Raw genomic sequence first — 25,207 nt, 5'->3', positions numbered from 1 at the left:
TTCTTCAACCTAGTCATTACGCACAAAAGTAGGCCACATTCAAATGTAAGTTTTAACCAAAGGCAACTCGGTTTATAGGACTCTTTCGTTCATCCAGTACAAGAAAAATAAAAGAAACTATATGAAGAGATAGAGCTTCCAACGTACTTATGAAAATTATGATGTATGAATGAGCGTATGTGTTTGTATGATGCAACACAATGCATGGCTTTACGATTCTTTTTATATGATGTGCATTAAAACAAAGACAGTGACAAATTCCTTCTCGAAAGCTGCAAGCCATCTGAAGCAAAGCTTGTGGTTCTTGGAAGTCATGGAATATTAGATATATGAAAGTAAGCGTAAAAAGTACTTTGTAGGAAGTACCCTGATTGAATATAATTTTTAAAAGAAATTAAATAAATTCTTTGAAGTTCCTTCCGTATGGTTTGTTGAATAAAGAAGACATTGATTAATACAAAACTAATTACTGTAAATGATACAGGATATAGAACATCTCTATCACATACTGTCAAGATTTAGCATAAAGTCAAACTTGTGACATTTTGCATTGGATTAGTTTTACCTTAGAGACCCTTTCAGCAGCGAGCCCATATGAGAGTGGATCTACAACTTAACATGGGATCTGAACCATATAAAGTCGCACCAGGAACACTGTTGGAACTCTTAAGCAAGATTACGTGGCAAGCCATTTCAATGAGTGCCCAATCCGATAGAATTAGGTAAATAGAATACTACTCTGTAGTTTAAATATATATATATATATATATATATATATATATATATATATATATATATATATATATATATATATATATATATATATATATATATATATATATATATATTAAAAATATACCTGAAATTTCATAACATTTAAATATTTGATGTACTTGCAATTGTTCACTGTAACACAACGTCATAATTGAATAATACTATTAAATTGCTTGAACTTATAATGAAAAAAAAAAGTTGTTTCAGAGTTTAAAACATTAGTGTGGATCTTCTGTCGCACGTGTAAGTATATGTTTAAACAACTAATGTTTTAAACGTGAAACAATCTTTTCCCTATAATATACGTACATAATACGTAAAGTACAAAGAAAACAAATGCAAAACCAGAAAAAAAGATGTAATGATAAGGTTGTAATGTATGATATCCATTAGCTACCCAAAAGTCCAGAACAATAAGGGAGGAAAGTAAATTCGGTTACTGAATAGAATATATATACATACAAGGTCATCATTTAATGCTAAATTTAAGTAAAATGCTAAATTTACATAAATGAAGTAGTATACACTTAATGAAATGCTAAAGGGAAATACGCAGGGACATTTTTATCGTCCCAATAAATTTTAGTAAACAATAGTAGGATAGAGCTTTTGTATTATATATATATATATATATATCAGTCTCCTTTAAATAAAGATGAATAATGGCAGGCGGAAGTACATGAAACGAGACTAATAAGACATATGAAAAATTTGTTAAAGTAGATTTCAGGTGCGAAATCCGTGAGATAAACGAGTGGAACGTGTTGGATACTGCAATTTTATTCACGGTTCTTCACTGGATAACACCAGTGTAAGAATAGCGTTTGTTACGTTTTCTTAAAAGATTCGGAGACAGAGTCTTAAACCCGGTTGCCACGTGGATCAATGCAAATTGTTTGACACGTGGATCAATGCAAATTGTTTAGCACGTGGATCTATGTGTAATCTAATGTTTTTTTTTTTTTAACTCATCAAGAAGTGATTTTAAATATACCTCAGTCAGGATTACATGATCGCTTGTAGAATTTGAAATTAAAGTTATAATAGAACACTAAGACATTACATAGTGAGATGCGAAGATATTAGGTAAGTATCTAAATAAAGTATGATTAAAAGATATTGATGCAATGTTACTTTAATTTAAATCCCAATTATCTCCGTCTCAAAGATATCAAGTCATTGTAGACAAGCTATAGCCGTACAGAATAGTTTCAGTAAAATTCAATTAAATAATATATATGTAATGATTGTAATATTCTATAATTACTCCTCGTGGAAGTAAATGGTTAGCAATTTGTCTTTAGTGCGGAAGACCTAAGACCGATTGCACAAGGAGCTTATAAATTTGAAATCTTATATTAAACCGTAGGTTCACATTTCGTATAGCTTTGGCGCTGAAAAAATACTCCAAAACAAGAAATAATACGAAGAAATGGGTAAGTAACAAACATAATTTATTTTATATTCCTAAATGAATAAGCTTTCAAATTGATCGAGAGTGTCTGAATTACGAAACGAAACAGGAGCGTGTACCTTCTCATCATCCATTTAAGATCGCTACCAAAATTTCGAGTCATTCATCCACTAGAACTATCAGGAAAAAGAACTTTTAAAATTTACTCGATGCACCTAACTTCAAACAATTTCCCGTTCAGCCTGAGTATAGCGTTATACGTGTAAATTGATTTGCAATATTTGTAGAAACTTTTATTGCTAATCATTATAAATGTTGCAAGTGTTGTTTTCTCAACTTCCCTTAAAATTCCAATGACACGCTTCTTTTCTCCGTTTGTACACTCCTGCTATAAGTTTTACAATTTATATGATGAATATCCATTGAAGAACTTGAAATGATTGATACATTTATTTTTTTCTTTATTTTGGATTTGGACTTAACATCTATTTCGTACAAACAGATAAATCTTATAACACCAATTTGAACTATATACCCTAATACCAAATCAAATTAAATATACCTTTGACGCAATATTTTCAGCACAATATATTAGTCTTTCTCTAAATTCCGCTCGATCTTATGAATTGCAAGTTCAAGCAATTTAATAGTATTATTCAATTAAGACGTCGTGTTACAGTGAACAATTGCAAGTACATCAAATACTTAAATGTTATGAAATTTCAGGTACAGAGTAGTATTCTATTTACCTAATTCTATCGGATTGGACACTCGAAATGGGTTGCCAATTCCCGTGGGACTTCACATGGTTCAGATCCCACGTTAAGTTGTAGTTCCACTTTCATATAGGCTCACGGCTAAAAGGGACTCTAAGCTCAAACTTAATCCAATGCAAAATGTCACAAGTTTGATTTCATGCTAAATCTTGACAGTATGTAAGGGAGATGTTTTATATCCTATTCCTTTATATCTTGTTACTCTTTCACTAATTAATTTTGTATTGATCAATGTCTCCTTTATTCAACAAACCATACGCAAGGAACTTTGAAGAATTCATTTAATTTCTTCTTAAAATTATATTCAACCAGGGTACTTCTTACAAAGTACTTTTTACGCTTATTTTCATCTATCTAATATTCCATGACCAATGGTTTATTGAAGCTCCATAGGATATCTATAATATGTGCATAGGACTTTTTTTTTTTAAATTCCACTATTGCTAGATAATTATTCAACATTATTAAACAGTGAATGTCTAATGAAGGAAGCATTAATGGGAATTGGAGATTTCAAGATTGGAGGGCAGGTCATTAACAAGATCAGGTATGCAGATGATATGGTTATTATAGCTAGAACGGAAGAAAGACTACAGGAGATAATGGATAAAATAATGGACACTGGGAAACTTTATGGAATGGAAATCAACATAGAAAAATTGAAAGTCTCGAGAATACCCCGTGGAAACACTCCCTTACGGGTCAGAGTAGAACAAAGAGAACTTGAAGAGGTTGACAATTTCAAGTATCTTGGAAATATTTTGACGAGAGACGCTTACTGTACCAAAGAGATCAGCTCAAGAATAGCTATAGCCAAAGAAACATTCAATAAGAAAAGATCACTCTTAACTAGCAGGCTTAATGTTGAACTAAGGAAGAAGTTGGAGTGTATAGTTCAGAGACTTGTATATTAAGGAAGTCAGAGAATAAATATTTAGGGAGCTTCGAAATGTGGTGTTGGAGGAAGATGGAGAAGTTGAAATGGACAAAGAGAGTAACGGACCAAGATGGTTTAAAACAGATAGAAGAGAAGAGGACGTTTCTTGCCAGTATCCTCCACAGGAAGGCCAACTGGATTGGACATATACATACCATCACTAGCTATGGAAGCGAGCGTTAGCTTCTACCATTCGACTTGATTGGCATTTGTGTGTGTATGTGTGTTATAACGAAATACTTTAGTTTGTATAATATTTACCTGTACCGTGGGCAAAAAGTGCTCATAAATATGTAATATACTTAGTGGAATGTTCATTTTAAATTAACAGAAAAGAAGAATGTTTTTAATATATGTAAGAGATTATTATGGGATAGTTATGGCTATGTACATGTTATGTGTTGACCTAGTCAAGTAAAATTTATGTATTTTACGGTCTTAAAAACAATATTTAAGACATATCATGCAATAAAGGTGAGACTAATAATCTTTGAATATCTAAGTTGATTTGTGCATAAAGAAAAGTAATTATCGCTTCGTAACTTATATTTTACCAGACGGACCAGGTTGACGACGCTTTTCTATAGGGTCGTTATAAAAATTTGGTGCCGAAACCCGGGACTTTTGAAAATTCAGTTCCCGAAGAAGGAAAGTAGGGCTGAATTTACTTGGATATTATCATTTATGAATACGAACTTAACCGTATTACGAAGCGGTAAGGTCATCAAACGAAAAATGGATAGTGAAATAGTGCAACAGGAATCTAATACCAGTAATCCAGGTGAAATTAGTGCAACACCAAGTTTGTCATCTGAGGATCGACTTTTGTTAGCTGTGCAGCGACAAATTATGCAAATGACGACTGAGATAAAACAAACCATGGAACAGAAGCTCAATGAATCTAACACAAACATGGAACAGAAGTTCTATGAAGCTAACCAGACCATGGAACAGAAGTTCTATGAAGCTAACCAGACCATGGAACAGAAGTTCTATGAAGCTAACCAGACCATGGAAAAGAAGATAGAACTGAAATTTAACGAAGCTAGCAAGCAGTATGAAGAATTAAGTAAACGAATAGAACGGATAGAACTGAAATCAGACGATACGAAACAAACAATCGTCCAGGTGATGAACGACATATCCTCGCAGTTTGAAGAGAAGTTAAAAAGGTTAGCCGATGAGTGTCAAGAAAAGCACGATCATCAAAATCATGAAATCTGTGCTGTAAAAAAGGATTTAACGTTAATCGAATCTTCCGTTAAACATCAAAAGATCCAGTTGGCTACTATGCAGGAAGAAATTAAAACGTTACAGGCTAGAGATAACATTTATCGCAATAATCTGGGCAGTGATCGCTTCGAGTTTCCCCAATCACCGGATATAAATACGCCTTCGCCGGAATCTGAGGAGGATATTATATTAGAGGAAAATTGTCCGAAGATCACTGATGAACGAAATATAAATGGTATCATGACACAGCACGCTACGGACCGGAACAATCACACCACAAGAACAAGGAGTGAGAAAAGAAAGGTAAAGTTAAGTGTCAAGATGAGCGAAATCAAAGCCATGAGTAAATTTAGTGGTAAGTGCAATGAAAATGCTAGTTCTTTCTTAGAGAAGTTCCAAGACGAATGCAGTATAATGTCCATCGACCGATCACAATACATGAAATTAATACCCCATGTATTACTCCCACCTTGTTCCTTATGGTTTAAGGCAATACGTGATCACATTAGTACATATGAGGAATTTAAAGCGGCATTGATCGCGAATTACGAAAATGACTTTTTGCTGGCAAACAGAGATGCCACTCTTAGAAATCAACATTTCAATCCTCGATTGCACAAATCTATTGTAGAGTTTGTTATAAATGTCTATAATGAATTAAAGGTTGTTAATCCCTTGCAATCGGAATCAAGAATAATTGCATCGATTCGCAATTTGCTTCCATTTAAATTACAGCAGATCTTATTTTCCACACAGTGTATGAGTTTCAGTCATTTATTAATGCTTGTACAATGCTACGAAACTTAATACCATGCTATGAATCTAACACAATCAGGAATGGGTAAAAATAAGAATAATTCAGATCATTTGGTCCCTGTTCGGAATTTGAATATCCGAAGTGTGAATAATAATGAACCGAACCTAAGACGAGTATACTCTAGCAATCAAAATGAACAAAATAGACAAGGCTATGTAAGGAATCCGCCTAACCTAATCAACCGAAGTAGACACAAAAATAATAGAAATGCATGTCGAAATCCTAGAGATGCTATCAATCCTATGTATAGACATAATCATTGTTCACGAGATGGTACTTCGTATCCAAATTCAAATCACGATGAAAGACATGTACAACCTAATGTAGAACCTAACCACGATTGTGCGGTACAATGCACTTTATTAGATTCATATGCCAGTGCGAATGTAACATGATTACCGTTAACGAAATTCGGTTAAACCCATGTTGGTTATAGATTCTTGTGAATTTTCGTTTTAAAGTTTGTGTTAATATTAATAATGAAAACGATGGTTATAAATATTTGAAATGCATCTAGTTAAAGAGTTAGTAGCACCCAACATTCTTGATCAAATAAATAAGAATGAAAAATAACAATAATAATGAAAAATGTGTTTATTTAATAACAAAAAGGTGTCTTTTGTTTCTGTAAAATAATTTTATTTACTTCCATTTGATTATTCAAACGTAGGTTATGTTTAATTTTTATTCTTTCTTATTAATGTGAAGAATCATAATTCAATTTATAATTAGTTAAAGGCAAAAATTATTTTATATCAGATTGATTTGTGTTTAATTGTCAAAGATTATGTTAAGAATAAGATCCATTCTATAAAATCCATTATTCAATAACTACCTCCTTGAAGGAAATTCTTCTTATTTTGGACATCTTAGTGCTACTATGTATACATTACAATTGCAACATCTAACTTATTTGTTATACAATGCGCCCGAAAAGAACAAATATTATTTGTCACATCATCGTTTGTAATAATGATCGAAACTAGTAATCTTGATAATTTGTGTTTCACCCTCGTTAATTATATTCCTAAGCGGCGATGTTTTTTTTAATGATAAAGAATAAATAATAATGTAATAAAAGAGAAATATTAATGAAATCAAAGATTTATTGTAAATGTATTTATGTGAATGATAATAACTAATATTTTATATATATATGAGGGATAACCAATAAAATAATGAAGATATATACGAGGTGTGATCAAAATATAAAGAACATATGTAATGTACGAACATTAATCTAATCAGACCAGTGGTTCTTGAATATAAAAGCCAAGCCTACTCATGACTTTTATATTCAGTCCCTTTGGCGGGCGACATTTTCTATAACGAAATACTTTAGTTTGTATAATATTTACCTGTACCGTGGGCAAAAAGTGCTCATAAATATGTAATAATACTTAGTGGAATGTTCATTTTAAATTAACAGAAAAGAAGAATGTTTTTAATATATGTAAGAGATTATTATGGGATAGTTATGGCTATGTACATGTTATGTGTTGACCTAGTCAAGTAAAATTTATGTATTTTACGGTCTTAAAAACAATATTTAAGACATATCATGCAATAAAGGTGAGACTAATAATCTTTGAATATCTAAGTTGATTTGTGCATAAAGAAAAGTAATTATCGCTTCGTAACTTATATTTTACCAGACGGACCAGGTTGACGACGCTTTTCTATAGGGTCGTTATAGTGTGTGTCTGTCCTTTCGTCTCTTCCAAGTTACTTCTCGTAAATCTTAACCGATTTAAACAAAGCTTGATACGTATCTTTCTTCAGCATGCAAAAACAACCCTTTGCAGTTCATGAAGAATAAAGGAGTAAAATCAACCCTACTGCGGAAAAATATTCAATTTGGATAAACTGTACCGTAGGTTTGTTTTAAGGGATTTCGATTATTCCTATAGCTTATCGTTAAATCCTCCAATAATGAAATGGCGTATCCCTCCTCCGCATTTAAGAAGAAATACGTATAGTGCACGAAAATTTTATTTTAAAAAGGTGTTTGATTTTGATGCAATATGCCAAATATTTTCTTTGAGGCTTCCGAATTCTGAATCCCTTTGCACCTAAGATCAACGAAGAGCAATGGGTGGCTTAGCTTCCTCACCGATATTTTATGAAACAAACCCATTATAACTTTCTTGAAAAATATTCGATTTTGTTTTAGAGTGTATGAAAGGTACCAAAAACTAGTGTGCGTGGAGAAAAGGAGATACACACCGCAGAACCGTATATTATAGAACCCAATCGAATAGAAGTAGAAACCGCTATAAAGAAATTAAAGAAACACAAATCTCCTGGTGTAGATGAAATTCCGGCTGGGTTAATTTTAGCTGGAGGCGAAAAATTGTGGAACAAGATACACAAACTCATTCTCCTTATCTGAAACAAGGAAGAATTGCCACAAGAGTGGAAAGAATCAATCATTGTCTCAATTTACAAGAAAGGCGACAAAACTGACTGTAATAATTATCGAGGCATTTCTCTTCTGTCAACATCCTATAAAATCCTTTCAAATATTCTATTAGCAAGATTGACCCCATACGCAGATGAAATTATTGGAGATTATCAGTGCGGATTTAGACGAAATCGATCAACTATCGACCAAATATTTACCATTCGCCAAATACTCGAAAAAAGTGGGAATACAATACCCCGGTACATCAACTATTTATTGATTTTAGAAAGGCGTACGACTCGGTTAGGAGAGAAACATTATAGAATGTTCTTACAGAACTTCGAATACCGAGAAAGCTAATTATATTAATTAAGATATGTTTAAATGAATCCCAAAGTAAAGTCCGGGTAGGAAAATGTTTGTCCACGAGCTTTCACGTCGAAAATGGCCTGAAACAAGGAGATGCGTTGTCGCCATTATTATTTAACTTTGTTCTGGAATACACTATAAGGAAAATGAAAGATAGCAACCAGGGCCTAGAGTTGAACGGTATTCACCAGGTTATGGCATATGCTGATGATGTAAATTTAATAGGGGATGATAGGATAACAATAGAAAAAAATGCAGAGATCTTATTAAACGCTTGCAGGGACATGGGTTTAGAAGTAAATGCAGAGAAAACTAAATACATGGAAGTGCGTCGGGACCGTAATACACCAAATTATAGATGCGTTAAAATATTAAATAATACTTTTGATAAAGTGGATAGTTTCAAATATCTAGGATCAATATTAACAGAGGAAAATCATATCCACGAAGAAATTAAATGTCGACTAAAAGCAGGGAATTCGTGTTACTATTCGGTTCAAAATCTCTTGTCGTCGCGAATTCTGTTGAGGAATTTGAAGCTTAAAATATACAAAACAATAATCATGCCTGTTGTTTTGTATGGCTGCGAAACATGGTCACTTACTCTGAGGGAAGAACATAGACTGAAAGTATTTGAGAACAAGATCCTGAGACGAATATTCGGACCCAAGAGGAACGGGATGGGGAATGGCGGAAACTTCATAACGAGGAACTACATAATTTATACGGTTTACCCAACATTGTTAGGGTCGTCAAGTCTAGGAGACTTAGGTGGGCGGGTCATGTAGCTAGAATGGAAGAAAGTAGAAACGTTTTCAAAGTCTTGACTGGAAGACCAATCGGAAAACGACCATTAGGAAGACCTAGGCGCAGATGGGAGGACAATATTAAGATGGATCTCGCAGAGATTGGAATACAAAGTAGAAACTGGATGCAGTTAGCTAAGGATAGAAGTCAGTGGAGAGCTTTTGTGAACGCGGCATTGAACCTCCGGGTTCCATAGGCCATAGAGTTAGTTAGTTAGTTAGTTAGTGTATGAAAGGTTTCTTTGAGGCTTTCCCACAATCCTCAGTGATTGAAATTTTTTAAAAAGTCAGGAATGAACGGTGAATTTAGCCCCCTAATGTAGGGTGAATACTCTGACGTTAAAAAATATATGTTTCACAATAAATATCGTTAAAAAAAGAAACTTTTGGTGCAATATGCTGCATATTTTTTGAGGTTTCACAATAATCTCCACTATTTTTATTAAAAATCAATCGACAAACGGGAGAGTGAGCTTTTATTCTACATCTACCGTCCCTCCCCCGATGTAAAAAATGTATTCCATGATTTTGTACGTAATAGTTATTCCATATTGATGCAATATGCTGTGAATGTTTATTGAGGCTCTCACACACAATCCCTAGTGCTTCAAGTTGAAGTCAGTACAAAATGAGCAGTTGCCCCTTCCCCCTCAATTCATACTTACTATGATTATTTTATATTTAAAAAATGTTCTATAACAGCTTTCGTAAAATAAAAGCATTAGATTTTGGTGAAATATGGAATAGATTTTACTGATAATTCCTAATTGCTTTTACTAATGAGCTGAAATGGATTAATAATGGCAGAGCAGGCCCTCCAATTTGTAAATAAAGTGTTTTCGTGAGAATTTCGTAACAATATTCCAATTTCTTTGTAAATCAAAAGGCTTTTTTTTTATATATTAGAGACTTACTTATATAATTGGAGGTTAAAATTAGTAAGTAGAAAAAAAAAAGGAGATTGACCGTTCAACAATGTGCACAGCATCACTAGTTCTTGCGTTAGTTAACTATTACATCAGTTAACTTGCTCCAGACCAATCGATCTACGATTATCTTCATCTATAAACGATCAACTATTACACAAATTCTGAAGATTTCCAATTCTTCCTAAAGCTATAAGTTATGATGGTGAAGTTACGAAAAATCAATTAAAGAGTAATCAAATTCGTAGTGACACTATCCTCGATAGTGCGATGATCGTTGCTTTCAATTTATACTACTAACAAGCAGAAATTCAGTTTAAGAATATTATACGAGTAAGCACCACTTCATAACTAATTCGAGTCTTACAGCAATCGTAAAAGTGCCGTCACGTGTATATCCTACTGAGTACTGACTTACAGTCTTATATATATATATATAAATTGTATCACAACTCCCGTGGGAAAATTTGCCCTACAAGCTGCTGCTTTATTGGGATCACACAAATCCTAGCACTTTTTTCAAGGCCGTATGTTATATATATATATATATATATATATATATATATATATATAATTCTTCAACGACATTCTTATGTTTGATGTAAGAAATAAGAAGTTTCCTTCTTGTTGAATCAGCGCGTTACGTTACGTAAAGACGCGGGAATCTGTCGTACATTCTCCACCCGTGTACAGGAAAAGCAGTCACAGATTTGGCCTTCGTACGTACAGTAGTACATATATGCAGGAGGAAACATAGCGCATGCCGTTGTTATATTAGACAATAAGCGAAGGAATCAGTTCGAAATAAATATTTATTGAAAATGATATGAGTATTATTACAAGCTGGCTTTGACTAAGTAGAGTTCTAAATAAATACTAGCCGTTATTTCTTTGAACTTAAATCAAAAGGTTAACATTCCTACTGAAAATGTATGAAGGAAATTTCAAAAACTGTCTTTCACTAAGTACGGTTCTAAATGGATACTAACAGCTACTTCCTTGAAATTGAATCGAAAAGTCAAAAATGAAAATTATTTTTTAAAATTTAAGGATCCACAATTAGTATACTTGAGTTACCTAATTTTCCTGATTTCACTCTTTTAACTTTTTTTTTTTTTTTTTTTTTTTTACTTAACACGAAAGCGAAACGAACACAGAAATACCGAGGGGAGTTAGAATTCTACATATGGTCTTCCACCTGAAATCGAACCCGGGACAACGTATACCAAAGGCGCACTCGCTAGCATTAGATCAGCGAGGAGGGCATCATTGGATCAATGGGGACGGCTTGCATGAAAAATTAATACTGAACATTTACGTAAGAAATTTCTAAAAACTGGCTTTGACAAAGCTCGATTTCAGCATAAGATTAGTAACAATTTCTTTGCACTTTAATCAAAAAAGTTAAAATTCTTAACAAAAAAGAAAGAAAAAAATCTAAAATTCGTATTGACTAGGTTCAACCGTAAAACAGTGGCGGATCAAGCCAGGGGCCGAGGGACCTAGGCCCCCCAGATTTGTGAGGGACAAAAATAATTGAAGCTATTATTTACATATTTTTTTAAAGTTTACAGTAAACTCAAGATATACATATCATATTCTGGGTTCTGGCAACCCTCCCCCAGTTTTTACCTTCTAGATCCGCCCCTGCCTTAACATGTAAATTAACAATTAATTGTTTAAATTTAATAAAACGACATTCTACTTTTTTCACTTTCAAGCACAAATAGAAGTAAAAGCAGTTTTAGAATTTGGAGAAATGAAACTCAAGATTTTATCTACATGTTTCGTGATATCTTTACGCTGTCAAGGTGATTTTTTCATACACTCATACTCACATTAAGTTACATACATATACGGGTTACGTAACCTGCAACTTTAATTTTACACTTAATGCAGCAGTTAGATACAGTTTTCTTTCATTTTAACTCAAACATTATTTTGAGCTAATCTCAGTGTTACTATGTGAGTTTCTTGTACTCGTACAGAGTAAGAAAACATGTTGGATGAGAAGTGGTTTCTTTTTTACTAGGAATTCCAAAATCTACTGGTACTTAAGGAGAGAAAATTTTTACTACTACGGACTACCCCTAATAGTAATCGCAAACGATTCATAAGAAAATGAAATCGACGTGTAGCTAAAGGAAATTTCATTTTCAAATGCGTTTCTAGTTTATTATTATTATTATTATTATTATTATTATTATTATTATTATTATTAATAATAATAATAATAATAATAATAATAATAATAATAATAATAATAATAATAATAATAATAATACTTCCAAACAATGCTATGTATAAGTGTCGGAAATCTTATAGAATAGCTAATCAAAGCGAGAATTGTAAGAGGTAGCGAGATGCGTTTCTTTGCAATCGATTCAGCATCTGAAGGATACGGTGGGTCCCATCTCCTCCGTTAACTTTTGAAGGTGCTTCAAATCAGTGGCAACGTTTATCGCCATAGAACGGAAACGGTAACAGATAACGAAAACCAATATCTTGCAAAACATTCAGCGTCTCGAGACAATACTATATCACGACCATCCGCAACACAATTCCAAATCCAAAAGTGGTTCAAATTTACTATTATTTCTGGTTTCAACTTTTATCAATAAAACGGAAATGGTAACAAATAGCGAGAACCTGCTTTTTGCAAGTGATTCAGCGTCCCAAGGATGGATTTCATTAGCTCCGTTAACTGTCTATTCAAACCAGAAGTGCTTAAAATTAGCCATTTCCGGTTTCAATCTTTATCACTAGGAAATGAAAACGATAACAGATAGTGAGAAAGGTTTTTTTTTCTTTTTTTGCAAACGACGTAGCATCTCAAGACAAACGTTTCCACAAGAATCTACCGAAACTGGAAGTGGTTCAAATTTTCTATTACTTCCTGTTTCAATACTGATTAACGTAGAGCAAAAACGGTAAATGCATCAAAATGCGGATTTTTGCAATCGATTCAGCGATCCAAGAAAAGGTTCTATCTACTCTCTTTATTCAAACCAGAAGTGGTTAAAATTAACCATTTGTGGTTTCCACGTTTATCGCCATAGAACGAAAAGGGTAACAGATAACAAGAAGTGTTTTTCATAAACCATTCAGAGTCTCAAGACAACATAACATGACTATCAACAACACTCTAGTAAAACCGTAAGTGGTTCAAATTTACTATTATTTCCGGTATCAATATTGGTTTCAACGCTTATCGATTACCATAGAACGAAATCGGCAACAGATAGCGAGAAGCTACTTTTTTTTTTCAAACGATTCAGCGTCTTACAACAACACATCATGGATATCCACAACACTTCCAAAACCGGAAGTGGTTCAAATTTACTATTATTTCTGGTTTCAACAATTATTTCTGTACAGCAAAAAAAAAAATGTAAAAGATATCAAGAAGCGGCTGTTCGCAATCGATTCAGTGTCCCAAGAACATGTTCTCTCTCCTTTCCTAGCTCTCAATACTTGTTGAAATAAACGATTTTTGGTTTCAACCTTTATTGTGATAGAACAAAAACAATAAGACAGCGAGTAATTGTTTCTTGATATGGGTTCAGTGTCCGACGAACAGGCTCTATCTTTGATCTAATAACTCTATTCCAACCAGTAGCTATAGATGAACTAATTCAAGTTTGAGTATTAAATTTTCACAGTTTGGAAGTCTACCGTAGTTTCACATTGGCGAAAAGATGTTCGCTTGTTTAACTTCGCTTCTAATAGGCCTACATAAGTACTTAGTTGGTTAAGTAAATGAGAATAGGCACCATAATTTAAGAAAATAAACAATGAGTGCCTCGAATCGAATTTTGAACCATATGAAAAGAAAACCGGATGTTAAGCTTAAGTATGTGCATAGAGATTATACTCGTTGCCTCTGCGTCAGAGAAATTCTATGGCCGCCCAGATGATTAATGTTCCCATAACTAGAACTCTACGTGGATATAAAAAATCGAATCCACGGTATATCGACAACATCAACATAATCTCGACTCACATCAGCAGACAATAACGAATATATAACTTGTTTGTTCTATGACAATTACGATTTAAAAAAAAAAATCCTAATATAACAATTTCCTTTATAGTTTCGTGAACGTGTATAATATCAATAAAATTAAGGCTAAACATTCAACTGAATATGCCAAATAAAATGTAGTAAAATTTATACAAACAGAAATAAGAAATAAATGGAAAACTTAAGATTCCTCTCACATGCAGATTTTTGATAAGAAAATTGTCAAAGTGGTAATACCAGATCCGTCAATTAATTTAGAGCAAATCCTTTTTCCTTAATTTTGCCTAACTTATAAGTATCTTTGCTGAGAACGCAAAGCCGAAATGAAGATAAAAGACCATCCAGAAAGAAGAATAAACCATCTCACTCAATCTGCCATTAAATCAGATGAACACTTTTTATTTATTATAGGGTTTTAAAGCAGAGAAAAAGAGAAACTGTGTTTCGTTCTGGCTAATATGTGTCCAGTAAGGGTAATCACATACTATATTGCAAGATGTAATCAATTAATAGTGTTTAGAAGAACGATAAAAGAAAATCTTGTCTTTTTACGAATATCTGTATTTTAATCTGCGATCCGCACATGGATTAAAAATATATCCGCAAAAAAAATTTACAATGATGCGGATATCCACATTTGCGCAGTCATCTACCCATAGCCATTACTTGTGACATCCAAGATCGATTAACGATTCCAATTAAGACAGGTATGTGGAAGTTGGAACAAAGTTGGGCAAATCACGGAGGAGTTACTGGCGTTGAGGGCCGTATGAGACAATGTATAGCATTTTCATAACAATCGAATACCTATACTTAATGGAGAAACTCACTCAACGTACGCTAACATCACAGGAACACAAAAAAACTGTTATAACGATAACCAAAATATTTATTTATTGAAGAAAGGACCAAAAATGTATTAATTATCATTTTAGTGGGATATTTGATTCTTCATTTTCTGAATTAATCTCTCAATGCTTCATGGTACACTGGATGTTTCAACGTGGATGATATTTTCCATGGTGGACATCAGCTATCCAGGCAATTCAGCTTAAGATTAGGTAAGAAGTATATTTTCAATAAGTGTTCAAGCGGGCCGGATAAAAGGGTTCAGTGGGCTGGGATTAGCCCGGGGTCCGGCTGTTGCACATGTTTGAATTAAGGCAACTACAAAATTGTCTTACGAAAAGAAATATGGTTTATTTATTTACTTATTTATATAACAATCACCAGATACAGCTCAAAGGCCAGTTTACATTGGATATCTAACAACAACAATAACAATGGAAAGGATTTGGGAAAATATCATTCAGGGCCTATTTAGTAGGTACCATACCGGCATTTGCCTGGTAGGACTGAGGAAAACCGTGGAAAACCCCAGTCAGGATGGACGGCAGCGGGAATCAAACCTGCAACCTCCCGATATATATATATATATATATATATATATATATATATATATATATATATATATATATGTGTGTGTGTGTGTGTGTGTGTGTGTGTGTGTGTGTGTGTGGGAAAGGTCTTATCATTCCCCCCACCCCAGCCAATGTTGAAGACAGATTTGCGCCACTAATCACTACGACATACTACTAGGAATATAACTAGAGAGATTTTTAAAATCAGAGTGGAAGTTTTTTTTACACTATATAGAACATTCTGTTCCGTAGTGCAATAGCAGTTTAAAACAAGAAAGAATACTATTTCTTACGTGTAGCAATTAATTTCTCCTTGAAAATGTATTTTATGTGTGCACGGATTTTCTCATTTTCTACTGTTTATTTTAATCTTTCTTTAAATTATGGGAAAATTTCGAGCAGTAAACAAATCTTTTTTACATATATCTATACACTGACATGATTTCAAATGCACGCAGTCTAATATATTTATTTATATACATACATACGTACATTTTGTGCGTGATATAATAATCTACATTTGTGTATTAATAATAAAAAACTGGTTTAATTTTCTTACGATTATACTTGCAGTCTTTTTTCAACTTAACTACTTAAAAAAATACTTTTATAACAGTTTTATGTGAGATAAATTACCCGTATTTTTAATAATTCCTTTAGAAATTACTTTAGTGGTAACAAAGAAAGCGAACAAACGATTCTCATAAAATAAATATTAAGAAATACACAGAGTCTGACAAATCAAGGACTTGAGCTAAAAATAACATAAGAAAGGCAACCCGTACCATTACATCGTAATATTAAATCTGCAACCGTTCTTTGAAGTAATGTTACCAGATAAAACAAAAGCAAAATATCTGTTTAATTTTACGGTATTCCCAATGATGCACATGATACTGATAGTATGTTATGTGTGATAATGCACATGAAAATGACTAGAATGCTTCATAAATCATCGCATGAGAATAAGAGGAACGTAACTCCATTTTCGTAGGTTTACAAACGTGAGGACAAAAATATTACTTTCTTAGGAAGATGTGTTTTTAATAAGACGGTAATTGAGCTACATTACAACAGATGATCGACAAGGATCAACAGATAGCGTTACGTTGCATTTATACCAAGTGGGTCTTTCAAAATTATGTCCAAACATGAAGAAAACGAAAACCGCATTTTTGGAGTTACGTTCCTAGGATTCTCATGCGATGAAATATGAGTTTTTAAGGAGCCATGGCCTCAGAAAACATGGGTTTTGCAGGTCTTTTGGAAAAGCATGCTTATGTAAAACTATCTCTAGGATCTGTGCTAATTTAATTGCAAACATAGGTAATTTTAATTATATAGAATCCATTGGGACAGAAATCATTGAACTCTAAAGGATGTTCATTACATCCATATATATATATATATATATATATATATATATATATATATATATATATATATATATATATTTAGCCGAATGATTTATATTCTTATATCTCTTTCTAAATAAATAGGAATTTTAACTGTTTGAGTTCACTGTTTCATTCTTCAGGACTATTCAAATTTCTTTTATCTTCTCTGTTATATATTTTTAATCTTTTATACATAAAACCTAATTTAAGTAACAAGTGAATCCGTTTCACAGTGTGAAACTACGGTAGACTCTCAAACTATGAGGATTCAGTATGAAACTGGACGTAGTAGATCTGTAAGATCTGGTTGCAATAGTGCGATATGATCAAGAATAGAACCTGTTTCTCGAATACTAAATCCATGTCGAAAAGCCACTACTCGCTATTTCTCATTGTTTTCGCCCTGAGGAGATTACTATTAGTAGTAATTGATATCATTATTAGAGAAAATAATTGGGATAGAGAAAAAATAGGTGAAAAATTATCTTGTGGTACTGAAACCATCAGCGGCGCAAATCTGTCTTCAACATTGGGAGGGGGGAGTGGAGTAAGTAAGACTTTCTTTTATTTTGCTAAGCGATGCTCAAAATAACTGTGAAGTTGAAAAACAATCCTCTGGAGGATCAGGGAGCAGAGTTGTCTTCAACATTGGGAGGCGGGCAGATTTGTGGCTTATTCTGATGGGACATCAATTTCATCTCACTTTCCTCTGTGGCAATCGGACACAAATCATCACATTAAAACACACACACACATTTCAAATCGGATTATTGGGGGAACGGTTCCCCCTAGTTTCAAGATTGAAGAAGACATGTCCCCCCCGAGACTTGCGCCAGTGTAAACCATATAGAACTGCTCGTCGCTATCTTACCAATACTTTTTCCCCCGCTATGGCGATGAATGTTGAAACCGAAAATTGTTAATTTTTATTATTTCAGTTTGAAAACTTTTTTAAGTTTTCGTCCCACGTTTATGTCGGCTAGGCTAAAGGAGACGTTGATGTTGAGAAATGAATGAAATGGTGGAATGAAGAAAGTAGGAGGAAATGGAAGAACCCCGAGAAAACCCACTCACACGGTGTTTATCACCAACAAGGTTCACTTGGCGAAAACAGGGCTCCATTTTATGATTATCTTTCTGTGAGGTCGTTAGAACTTTTCAATTATTATTTTTTTTTTCACTCCTAAATAAATCTTTTTGTCTGAAATGTAACTAAATCGTTTTCTCGTAACCGAAAACTTCAATTTTGGGTAATTTCACTGACAAAGCTTAAGTACGGAAGCAGAGAAGAAATTAGATATTTTGCTTCTTCACGCACACCTTGACCCAGCTTTTGTTTTATTGCTAAGTTAGAATGGGAAATAATCATAAGTAGCTTATAACCATTCTAAAATTCCGATGAAGATATTAGCAACGGTTTAGAATAATACAGAAAAGAGTTTTTGAAGTAAATACACATACACGTTTTGAAGTAAATACACTCTTCGTAATGCTGATGCTTGGTAGTTAATACATGTGCTGCGTTGATAGGAAAAATCTAAGGCAAATCCCAAGTAGAAAAAGCATTTTGTGTAATAGAGTTTTTAATATATACCCCAAGAGCAAGCATATCTCACATGTCAGTATTAGCATATACAATTTTCTATTGCATTTTGGCTTTTCTTTCTGATGATTGACAGTAGTATTGGAAAAATTATCAAAAATAAAGCCGTACTTATAGCGATAATATCCGTACACACTGTTGCCGGTAAAGATAGCGAAGGAACAATCAGCAATGGCTTCGTCAGAAAGAAGAAAATCAAATTACACCATATAAATCTTTTTTGGCTATCCAAGGCACGAAACGATATTTGGTTGGAGTTAAATGTTCCGTTTCAGCTATATGTGGTGGATCCTACTGTGTAGGCCTACAGCAAGATCCGGGAACCATACTAGGGTCCACGGTGCACAGAATGCTCACTTATTAACTACTTAGCAATGAACGGGTATCAGAAAGAAGAAAACCAATCATAAAGCGAAAATATCCCATAACATACATACTTTTACCCATAAAGATAGCAACGAAAGAAGTAGTAATGCTATTGTTTGAAAGAAAAAAAGAAATCATAAAGGTCTTTTTTTCTGAAATGGTTAATATTACAAACGAAACGAGATAGTCTGAAAAAAAAAGAAACCAGTCCTAGAGCCACAATACCCCATAACATACATACATTTATCAATAAAGATAGCGACAAAAGAAACAGCAGCATTATCATCAAAAAGAAGAAAGATACAAACACACACACACACACACACAAATTATTTCTATCTAAAAGTTGATCCTCTGAGCAGCAAAACGATCGACAGAAAGAAGAAAACCAATGTTACAATACCAAAGAGACTTTTATTCCTAAAGATATTAGACAATATGCAAAGTATCAAAAACAATCTCAGTTAGAGAAAACCAGTGCATTATTAAGTTATAATAACTTTATTAAAAATAAATACTGAATCCAAATTAACTCCGCAAATATTTTCATTAGTTGAAACGTATTACAATAGTCTTAGAAAGTCAATTCAAATTTTCTAAATATACTTAATTCAAATGAAATGAGGTCTTCAAGTGAAGACATATCAAGAAATTGCATGAATATCGTCTTTAAAAACTTTCATATGACTTTCGAAAAGGGCAAAAATTGACCACAAAACTATGCAAGTGGCAACATTTATTTGAACTGAGAATGGACACCGAAAAACAAAAAAAAAAAAAAAAAAAAAAAAATAGCCACAACAAAATAAGTTTGATGTTTGCATTTCATCTGCATTGAATGTAGAGCGTGAATTGCAATTTCAATACTATTTTCTCTTAAAATAAATCATATAAAAGACGTGTAAAAGTAAATATAAACCTAAAGGATATTTAGATCTTTTAAATCTTTTAAATAATAATCAATTGCAATGTGCTAACATACAGTACCTAAATGGAAAGGATTAATTGTAAAAATTTTACTTCGTACAGCTAGTATTGTACTCTGTATTATATAGAAGACGGATGACAAGTACCAATGAAAAGGAATGAAAAATTGGATGAAATGTAAAAACCCAAGAGAACTTATGAACACGTTATTGTCCAGTAACAAGCTTATGTGAGAACCTCAATATTTTGTAGAACATGTCGTTCGAATGAAAAGAAATTTTTCAGACATTCATTACTTTGCATGAACTTATACTCTCTCTCGCTATATATATATATATATATATATATATATATATATATATATATATATATATATATATATATATATATATATATATATATATATATATATGTATATATAGAGAGAGACATGGTCACAAGTATTTACAACCAACACAGCTAAACAAGAATCAATAATTATAATATAAATTAATTTCATAACAGACTACTGCCAAACTATCAACAAGGACCAAAGTTCCCCAGATTTTAGTAATGACTCACAAGGAAGTATGTAATTAAAACAAAAAAAAAAAAAAAAAAACTTGGGACTTTAGACTACAACTAGCATGTCTACCTTGTTTGATAAGTTTATGATTAAGACTATTGTCACATATATTCGGTTCTTCCCGGTCAAGCTCGGTTTCTCTCAAGGAACGAAACAACAATAGCTGTGACATCAGTGTAATTATATATTTAGGTAATGAGATAGCTATAACACTATATTTGAGAAACTTCGTTACTCACCTAATAATGTTATCATGTTTTAGGACTTAATTACACAGTTGCGTTCTTATTACTCAGTCTTACCTGAAAGTAACAAAGGAATAGTGTATTTTAGTACACAGTAATATCCGGAATATTAAACATAGTTTAGAAAATTTTGTGAAAAATACAAATAATAATAATAATAGTAGTAATAATAATAAATTCCTCCTAACTTTATATTCCTACTGTTATTCTTACTGACTACTGGAAATGTATAGTATATTATGAACCATAATTATCTTAGTCCATGCATAACAATATACCTAATTATAGGATTATCATATTTCTGCTATTCCAAAACGGGTCACTTTAGCGGGAGGTAAATCTTTCAAACCGGGATACTTTGATGGATTGAAGTACTATAACCAGTTCCTAACCACAAGTAACACACATTTTTAATCCAAGTAAAATATGCATGTCATGACGTGGCACTCCCTCCGATATTCAAGTTAGTATGAATTAATATTACATAATGTAGCTGTTAACAGATGTAATATTTCAAAATATTACAATAAGGATAAAACATAAAAAAGAGATTAAAATAGCTAGAACCGAAAATCTGGTCAAAATGTAAACCACATGAATACCAGAACAAAATACTGCAAACTGGGATTGTTCTTGTCAAAATGGGAAGCTTGGTTAACTTTCCTTACCTAATCATTAAGATGTTGATCAAAACATGTGATGAAATTTTAATTGGCTCAGATGACACAAGGTTATCTTATGTTATAACAAGAATTCAAAAATAACTTACAGCATAGATACTCATAGATCTACTACGAGAATGTACGTATAAATCAAAATTAGCCCTAGAAAAGGTCTAAATTAAACAACATTAATGTTCGTGGAACAATGGCTTTTGTAGAGATATGTAATGATCTGACAAATATTTTTTTTTCTTGAGAATAGGTCAATGGCCTGCTGTATTCATCTACGACTTTTAGAGTTAACATATCGTTACATACTAATGAAAATCTATCGGCTACAAGTAACTGTTTCACTTCACCGACATCTATTAAGATTTCTCCGTGTACTCTATCTCATTTTGTTCATTTCACCATTCTATTTATTATCATTACTAGCGTCTCCTTTATCCTTGGAGCATTATCGCGGAACATACTTTAAAAAAGAACTGTTGCAGTGATTAATAACTCTCATTATCTAACGTTGTTTATAAAAGTTTATTGAATTGCTATTCAAATAATCACTAAGTATATTTAACTAAAAGTTAGTGACAGTGGCAGTAAATCATTTATTTTAATTATTAACTTTTATTCCCTTTTAGCTTTCTAAAAGTACTGGAGAAGTTTGAAAAATGCCTTCGGGTCTCATCCTAAACGAAGGGAAAATCCCAACCTACACCTCCTCGCGGGAGAAAGCGGGCAACGTCTTTCGCGGCTAACGTAGGTGGGGACCGACCGACTCCTGGGATAAGGAGTCAGCTTCTACCAAGTTCTAACGGCTTTCTCGGAGGGCGGATGAGCGGGTGGAGGTCAGGGCACCTTCTTGTCCTTAGGAGAGGAAACTGTCCTAAAAGGCGAATGAACCACTAGATGGTCAAAGGCATGGAAATGTGGAAAGGAAATGGGAATACTACCATATTATATTTTTCCCAGAAGGGACGAAGGAGGAAAATAAATAAATATGATGGTTCTTCATGAGGTAAAAAATTCCGGAGGTAAAATAGTCCCCCGTTCGGATCTCCGGGTGGGGACTGCTTCGGGAAGAATCATCAGAGGAGAAAATAATAATAACTTTAATTTCAGCATAGGAATCTGGAACGTACGAACTCTACGACGTGAGGGAAAACTTGAAAATCTAAAAGTGGAAATGACAAATGTAAAGTGGACATAGTGGGCTTGAGTGAAGTGAGATGGCCAGCGAAAGATGAGATAATATCGGGAAATTACAGAATATGCTATTCGGGTGGAGATAAGGGCGAGAATGGTGTCGCGATAGCAATGAAGAACGAAGTAGCAAGAAGTGTAACCAAAGTGGAATACTGCAGTAACCGCTTGATGTTTGTAAAACTACATGCAAAACCAGTGGATATTGTGATAATACAAGTGTATATGCCATGATGATAATGAAGTAGAAGTAATGTATGATCAGATTAGTGACATATTGCATCAGGAAGGAAGAGGTAAGGTCAATGCCGTAGTAATGGGAGACTTCAACAGCGTAGTAGGATAAGGAGCTGAGAATGAGGCAGTGGGACCGTTTGGACTAGGTAGAAGAAACGAACGAGGTCAAATGCTTATTGATTTCTGTAGGCAACATGATCTGGTGGTCACGAACACGTGGTTTAAAAAAAGAAAAACCAAGCTGTGCACGTGGAAAAGTTCAGGAGATACGAAACGCTACCAAATCGATTACATTCTTGTGAAGCAACGTTTCAGGAATAGTGTACGAGACGTAAAGACGCTGCTAGGAGCGGACATTGAATCGGATCACAATCTCCTGGTGGCGGAAGTGCAAACCTGGTTAAAGTCGATCAAGAAAAATGGGAAGAGTAATCGAAAATGGAACTTCAAGGGACTAAGAAATATCGACGATGATGTGAAAGAAGAAATTAAAGAAACATTCTGTGCAATGAGCGATGTGGTTGACAATATAGAGAATAGTTGGGGAAAAGTTAAACAGATTCTACTTGACACACGCCACAATAACATTGGCAGGATGGAAAGAGCACCGAGAAAACCATGGATAACTGAAGCAATGCTTAAGAAGATGGAAGAACGCAGAAGGACGAAAAACACGGACATCAAGGAATACAGAAGCCTGAATAATGAATTGGGAAGAGAGACAGACAAAGCCAAAGAAAAGTACATGGAACAGATCTGTGAAGAAATAATGGAACTTCAACGGCGCGGCAGATATGATCTTATGTACCAGAAAGCACCAGAATTAGGAGGGAAAGCTAACAAAAATATACGAAAACTCAAAGATTTCATTTCATTTTATTCTATGTTCTTCCCTCAGAGTAAGCGACAATGTTTCGCAACCATACAGAACAACAGGCATGATTATCATTTTATATATTTTAAGCTTCAAATTCTTCGACAGGATTCGCGACAAGAGATTTTGAACCGAATAGTAACACGAATTCCCTGTTTTTAGTCGACATTTAATTTCTTCGTAAATATGATTTTCGTCTGTTAATATTGATCTTAAATATTTGAAAGTATCCACTTTATCAAAAGTATTATTTAATATTCTAACGCATCCACAATTTGCCGTATTACGGTCCCGACGCACATTCATGTATTTAGTTTTATTAAATTTACATCATCAGCATATGCCATAACCTGGTGAATACCGTTCAACTCTAGGCCCTGGTTGCTATCTTTGATTTTCCTCATGGCGTATTCCAGCACAAAGTTAAATAATAATGGCGACAACGCATCTCCTTGTTTCAGACCGTTTTCGACGTGAAAGCTTGTGGACAAAACTTTTCCTACCCGGACTTTACTTTGGGATTCATTTAAACATATCTTAGTTAATCTAATTAGCTTTCTAGGTATTCCAAGTTCTGTAAGAACGTTGTATAATGTTTCTCTCCTAACCGAGTCGTACGCCTTTCTAAAATCAATAAATAATTGATGTACTGGGGTATTGTATTTCCACTTTTTTCGAGTACTTGGCGAATGGTAAATATTTGGTCGAAAGTTGATCGATTTTCGTTTAAATCCGCACTGATAAACTCCAATAATTTCATCTGCGTACGGGGTCAATGTTGCTAACAGAATATTTGAAAGGATTTTATAGGATGTTGACAGAAGAGAAATGCCTCGATAATTATTACAGTCAGTTTTGTCGCCTTTCTTGTGAATTGGAACAATGATTGATTCTTTCCACTCTTGTGGCAATTCTTCCTTGTTCCAGATAAGGAGAATGAGTTTGTGTATCATGTTCCACAATTTTTCGCCTCCAGCTAAAATTAACCGAGCCGGAATTTCATCTACACCCGGAGATTTGTGTTTCTTTAATTTCTTTATAGCGGTTTCAACTTCGATTGGGTTCTGGAATATACGGTTCTGCGGTGTGTATCTCCTTTTCTCCACGCACATTAGTTTTTGGCTGCGTGTTCAGCAAATCGTCAAAGAAATCTTTCCATCTATTTAAGGGGGTATCCGTATCAGTGAGAACTGTTCCGTCAGCTTTCTTTAATATATAAGCACGAGATTG

At 33.6% G+C, this 25,207-nt stretch overlaps 1 protein-coding gene across 5 annotated transcripts in view; it reads right to left on the bottom strand.

The window, feature by feature from the left end:
* Positions 1-25,207, bottom strand: part of sona (sol narae metalloprotease) — a 386,330-nt gene that overhangs the window by 161,820 nt on the left and 199,303 nt on the right. Inside the window, exon 1 of one of the 5 annotated variants that reach the window (XM_081744395.1) lies at positions 20,999-21,061. The exons of the other annotated variants lie outside the window; for them this stretch is intronic. The gene's annotated coding sequence lies outside the window, so the exon portion shown is untranslated. Of the gene's footprint in view, positions 1-20,998; positions 21,062-25,207 lie in introns of those variants that run through there. 5 annotated transcript variants of the gene reach the window in all.

Source organism: Thermobia domestica, chromosome 2, assembly GCF_964235325.1.
Source record: "Thermobia domestica chromosome 2, izTheDome1.hap1.1, whole genome shotgun sequence".
NCBI classification, from domain to species: Eukaryota; Metazoa; Arthropoda; class Insecta; order Zygentoma; family Lepismatidae; genus Thermobia; species Thermobia domestica.
Note: the sequence above shows the minus strand (reverse complement) of the source record. Positions and strands in the feature narration are given on the sequence as shown.